The following is a 6,922-nucleotide window of genomic DNA, read 5'->3' as shown; positions in this document are numbered from 1 at the left end:
GGACCGGTGACCTGTTAAGGATGTACCCCTGCTTATCCTCATTGACCGCTGGAAATAGGGACGACCCTGAACAGGATCAAGCCGGTATACAGAACAGGTGGATGGATGAATGGAAGGCTTTACGGTATCTATTTTGAGAGATTTATGAGTCTTACCTCAAACAACATTCATATACCCTGCTCACTGACACGTTCTGTAAAGTTTAGATTTTTTTTTTTTTTTTTTGTAAAGCTCACTTGGGACTTTGACGAAATTTCCATCCAAGAATCTGCTCTATTCCAGACAGTTTCTAAAGAGAACTTTCAAGGTTGTTCTGTCAACCGAACCATCTACTGCATCAGAGAGCTATGAAAAGTAGTTGCCTCAGAATAAGTGTCAACACCTGCAGGCAAAAAAAAAAAAAAAAAAGTCTGGAAACATCTTTAGAAATGAGAAATGCTGGCTTGTCAATAATGTTGTTAACTAAACATAAGACTCAAAGATTGATAGTCAGGAGATTTATTCAGACAGTCTCAGAAAATTGCAGTTAAAACAACATCCCACATAGACCTTGTCTTCACAAACAAACATGGTTGTATAATAGTGGTAGACATGCTGATTCTAAGCAGGTTTATCTGGGGCATGTGTCCTCAGCTACCCAAAACACTGATAATCCTGACACTTCAGTTTAATACACAGAAAATACTGAGCATGGCATAGAAGAGGCCCTCCTTGAAACAAGAACTGAGTACCCTGAACCACAAGATAACCGAAAAACTTCAGCTTTTTCCACCAAATTAAAGCTACCCCAAAAAATATATTTCTTTAGATCTAAGGATCTTATTAACCACCAATACACCTTACTCAGAGCTGGCCCTCTTGCTGTGGAAAACCAAGCTGGTTCTTAATTGTATTTTCAAAGAAACCAGCTGTGGCACCACTTCTGATCTAGCGCTGGAACCTCTCCAGTGGAAGCACCATAAAAAATGGTTGGATATGTGAACGCTGATTGAGGTGAGACCCTCAAATGAGTTTGGCAACTGTTGGTTTAGTCCACAACCCCTCCATGTTGCCCCTGAGAAAGACACTGAATCCCACATTGCCCATGATGCACCTACTGATGGGTGATTGTAGAGAAAAGTGTTCTCAGACAGACTGAATAATTGAGTGAATGCTGATGTATCCTACTGTCCAGAACCCGTTAGAATATTATCCAAGCACAGGAGTTTGTTTTTTATGATCTACCACACACTGAACACCACAAATGAAGACCTGCCAAAAAAACACAACACAGAAGCATGAACTTTTTCTGCTTTTTCAGCTTTTTTTCTAGTTGTAGACTTTATAATTTTGTTTTATTGTGGAATTTGCAAATGAACAGTCTATATTAATGAAAATTAGTTTCTAACCCCTCGGCTGCAGATGGTGCCTCAATCCTTCCACTATTTTTAACCGCTTTATTTACAGATGAAGTTATCCCAGCACTGTTTAGTCGTCTACAAAACAGATTTTGTGAGTTTACACAGACTAGCCGGCAGATTTTACCAACGTTCGGTATAAAAGCGGGAAAATTGGTTGACATGCACTTATTGAATTGGTGAGTAACACCAAAAAAGATGCTAAAAGAAATGCATTTGGTTTCTCAGAGCCCTTTTATTGTGACCCTGCCTTCCTTCATCTTTGTATTACCAGGGCCAATGTTGTTCTGCCTATCTTAACTCTGTGCATCAGTAAGCCTTCCTCCCCATGGAGGGATGGCATAAAAGAAAGAAAGAAAGAAAGAAAATGGAATGTCTGCAGTCCTCTCTATCCTTGGTTAGACAGGATGCTGAGAAAGGATTATGGTCCTGTGGTGAGCTCCAACCTTTAAACAGTGTTTTGCACACCACTCTCCTCGCTGAGACCCCGGGGAGCTTCTTCTTCGGCATTCAAGTTCAACAAAGGTCGGTTGGCGCTGAAGCACAAAAGCCAGATGAGATTTATTTTAGGAGCCTGACAATAACTGTGACATTAACTGAGAAACTAAAACTATTACAATTTTATACTGTGCTAAATTACACGCAACAATTACTTTTGTTGATTAGCCTCAGCAGTCATGATTTCATACATTTCCACAGAAAGGAAAAAAAAAGGTACTGTGTTCTTGATTACTCCTGTACACATAAACAGCCGATCCAATGATTACTGAATAATATTTATTATGACACTGACTCTTGTGTTCTCATAATTTATGTATCTACAGATAAGTCACAGCTCTACAATTTTTCACGGGTCTCAGTTTCATTCTCCATCAATACAGTACAGTACATAAAACATCTTGTTTATATATTTTCTGTTCCTAAATTATCTTCATTCACATCTAATTACATATGTTGTAAAATTTCACACTGTATGTAACTACCAAGGTTTAGCTTCTACGTCAACAAACTGTGGTATTATTCCAAACAAAGGTTGCCTTACTTAATTATAACTATTTTGTGACACCAAGTTTGTGTTTTAAAGTAATGTTTGTTTGTTTTTTGTTTTTTTTATGATGGTGACTTCTTTTGTACTTTTACTGCATGTGTTTGAAGAAGGGGAGCAACCTTTAAATAAGCCAGAATTGTTTTTTTTTCTTTCTGTTTTTTACATCCAGACAGATGGTTAGAGGATTTTGTTCAAAGTTTAATCATAATGTTTTTTAAATCAGAATTATTATTATTATTATTGGTACTTGTACTTGATAATGGACCTATTGGACCTATTAGAATGTGTCTGGATTACAATAGCAATCATTGTGATCCAGCCAATCATGACACTGCTATGCTCTTAGTATCTAGCAATGTATTAATATTCACAAATAAAAAGTTCTCTGAATTTTTGATATGTTTTCCTGTGCCCTTACCAAGCTCTATGCACTTGCCTGGCAGAAAGTGTCAGGGGAAGCTTATGCCGTGCTGGCACAACGTTACTACCATGGATAAGAAGTTGGTGCTAGGTTGTTTCCACGACCGTGTCATGATCATGGTTGTTGCCTCTCATGGCCCCATGCCAGTGCCCTTGGGCCCCGAGTCATGGATACGCTGCCACCAGAAGTATAAACCACCATGACCTCACTATGGAGATTGTGTCCATGAACAAAACCATTGTGGACCTCGTCAAGATCCTGCAAAGACCATCCAGGTTCAGACTCGCCTTTAACGACAGAGCAGGTTCATTCTCCAGTGTGAAGGATGCCCAAAAGAGAGTTCTTTTTTTCCACTGTCACCTGATGTTTTGTGCACGATAAAATAATGTCATGGTTTAAACCTGTTGCATCTCCTGACTGCTTGATTTCCTGCACTTGTTTCACTGAATATTTAGTCTCACCTGTTTCCTCAGTCCTCTGCCAGGTCATCTTTTGCTATTCTGTCACAGCTTGAAGCTTCGTGTGTTCTGTACTCCACATCTTGTTGATCCTGAAGTCGTTTAAACTCGACCCCTGTCTCTCCCTTGTGATCTGTTGGTTTGCTTTGCTGGGTGACTTTGTGCATCTGGTATCTTGGGCATCTCTTCGACCTTTTAAATATAGATTGCGTTTCTCCCAGCGCTTGTTACATTCAGAAATGCTGTTCGCCTGCATCCCTGTATGGAGTTATTTTTTTGTAATGCCATGCGTAATTCCTGCCTGAGGACATGAATCAATTGATAACATTCCTTGAGATTTTTGTAAAACCTCATCGACAGTCAGTCGGTGCTGATTATTCTTTGTGAATCGGTGTTCTTTCACCTCAAAGTACACACCTGAACATTGCCTTGATTCAGACATTATTAGGAGATAAGCGCTATATCCCAGAACAAATTGAAATGTACAGTCTGTTCCATCTCCTTTAAATTCTTTGGAGACACTAATCTAATTGATATTCCTCTTCACTATTCCTTGCTAACACGAGTCAGTCATTCTAAGGTTTTTGTTTTTGATGCCTTAGCTGAACTCTTACTGTTGTCTCCTATGATGTGTTCTATGGAATAAACCCCAGTGAGACTATAGGGGTGAACTGGATATTTTTGACTGAGAATAAATTATAATTTTGTCTCTTCCATCAGTTGCTTACATTCAATTTAGTGTTTAAAACTCACATAATAAAAAGAACCAATGGCATTCAGATATTCAAACCTGCTATTCTACAACATATGATTTTTACAAGTACTGCCTTAAAACCGCCAACTCAATCTTCATTCCTCTGCACGACTGCAGAGGAATTTCTGCTACAAGCATCAGTTCTGAAAAACACATCAATCAATTGGAAACATGTCCACAAACCCACCTGCAAAATTGTTGCCTGGGTTAGATATAGCTCTTATTAAGAAGTGAAGGACAATCAATACTGCTCCAATGTCTCACCCAATCACTGGGAAGATACTGTATTGCTTTTCAGGGTTTAATGCACCTAGTATGGAATTTGGTGTTGTTGTGAAGAGACACTGTAGAGACAACATGTACTTTTTTTACTCTTCTTTAAAATACTTGCACTGAAAAACAACAAAAGCTCCAGGAGTATTTAGAGAAGACAAAAACAGATAAAATATTTTCAGGATGAAGAAAAAAATCGTTATTGCCTCCCACTAATCATGGAGCTGTATGGAGCCAACCCCGCTAAAGATGGCCGCTACAGCGAAGCATTCTTAGCATAAACTGAGTTAGAACTCAGTCAATTTTACAGTTATTCAGGTAAATTTTGGTGTGATATTAGCTGAGCATCACCTCCAACTTTTGCCCCAACTGCTAACAAATCAGGTGATATCTTTATTTAAAACTTTGCTAATAACTGTTGGAATCAGCTTTGTTTGTTTGTTAACATGTTTATGAACCACTGGACCGATTTTATTGAATATATTTTTACCATTGGTTAGCTTTTGGAGTTGTGGTGGCAAAGTTTTTATAAGGTAACACCTGACTGTGTTCTGTCTGAATTCCACAGCCTATGAGGTTTTCACCAAATGAAAACTCTTCACTGAAACCAGACTGACCTTGCTTCCTGTCTCCTCCTCACCTACCAACATTCTAATATCTTAGATATAAGCTCCTGTGTGGACTCTGGAGGCGGAGCTTTAGTTCGGAGCTTCCCGTTTGGGGCTGGGACTCTGATGTTAATTTTTAATTGTCTCTAAGGCTCTCTGTATGTCGTGCACCATACATAAATAAACCTGTTTGAGTGCTTTCGTCTAACAGTACCTGGAAATTGATTTTTTTCCACAACCCAATTTAAGATGGTCACCACAGCCAATTAACCTTAGCACAAAAATTAAAATATCTTCATCAAATATACAGATACTGAACTAAAGTTTCATGTGGTGGTAGCTGAGAGTCCTCCTTGACACTTTAGTTTTTTTTGCAATATCACATTGGATTTATAAAGTTTTCCCACAACAAATACAATTCTGCCATGAACAGTGGCATGCAATATACATTTCTTCACAAAATTGCCCGGTGCTGAGTTGGGTTTTTATAATACTCGTTCATTTTATTAACCTCTTTGCCAGCCACGCTAATATGCTACTCCATGCTCCCCTTTGAATCTTCACCTGAACCCTTCAACCTTGCATCCAGATGGGCCTCATTATCTCATCAACCTCGGGGTAATAACACTATTCCACGTTGTGTGTCTGTATACTATCGCGGCATTTATCTTTTGCCACACACCTCCTCTCTAAAGACTTGTTTATCTTTTGGGTGGCTTTTCTTTACCAACTACCATTTAGGCCTGTTAAATCTAACCGTCAGCCATGAAAAGGGTTTTTACAATTGATGGGTTTGACTTGTTTAACCAAAGGCCTTTTTGTTTCAGATCAGATATTATTCTCAAGGAATAAGCAGCTTTCGCTTTCATAAAAGTCACAGTTGAATACCCCATCTCCACAGTGAATAGTAATTAAAACAGATGAAAAATGAATGTGCACCTGTTCCCCTCATTCTTAGCCGCTTCGGTGTCTCTAAGACTGAGTCACTGCTGCTAAGGCTGCTTGGAGGCAACTGTGTTCAGAGCTATTTTAGTAGACCCGTGTCACAATTTGAGGTGCATAGTTTTCTATAAATTACATTAAAACATTTGTGTGTGCATGAAATTCAGTATAATGAAGCACTTTATGGTTTTTAACTTGCAGACGATATGGTGTTTGTGTAGAGTTGGAAATTCACTGGCAATTAAAGTTGATGCCGTTTTGCTACTGGTACCATATTATCAATTGAAATTCATGTAGAAGTTTTGCTAACAAGTCATTATGGACACACAGATTCCCTGACTTAATCGAGGTGAAATGAGAAACCCACCAAGGTCCCTTTTTTGAAGCCAAGAGTGGAGGATTGGCGAGAAGGGAAACAAATTAAGGAATCTAAAGGCTTTTCATTTCAATTTAAGCATCAAAGCTTTTCTCTATCGTTTATTTAAATTGATCATAATGTCTGTTTTGTGACTTATAATTCCATCTAGATTAAAGAGGACAATGAAGCATGCTAGACATTATGAGTCTCGACCCAATTTGGGTATATAGTTTCCACAGTTCTCGAACCGATCCATTATTTGCTCATCACTGCTGCTTTAAAAAGACTAGGCAGAGAAAAAGGCCAAATTTCTGAAGTCAAGGCTTGAAAATGTGATTCATAAACCCAAAAAGTGCAACGGATTGAGCTGCTGATTCACAGCAAGTGGGTTACTGTCTGTGTGTGTGTGTGGGGGGGGGGGGTCACACGTGTTGCTTGTACTTTTGTGGGTTTTCTCCAACAGTCCAAAAACATGCATGTTAGGGCGACTGGGAATTGATTTATGTCTCATTATCTCTGTGATGGAAGGGGTATCCATTCAACTATTAATCCATTTTGTTACTTACAATAGAGGCATGGGTTGCAATGTAAGAGGGTGCTTCCAAATGTTTAAACGGACGACAACAGTCCTTTCGTTCTAGGTTATTGAAGTCATTTTACCTC

This window comes from Kryptolebias marmoratus, linkage group LG23 (genome assembly GCF_001649575.2).
Source record: "Kryptolebias marmoratus isolate JLee-2015 linkage group LG23, ASM164957v2, whole genome shotgun sequence".
Classification (NCBI taxonomy): Eukaryota; Metazoa; Chordata; class Actinopteri; order Cyprinodontiformes; family Rivulidae; genus Kryptolebias; species Kryptolebias marmoratus.
Note: the sequence above shows the minus strand (reverse complement) of the source record.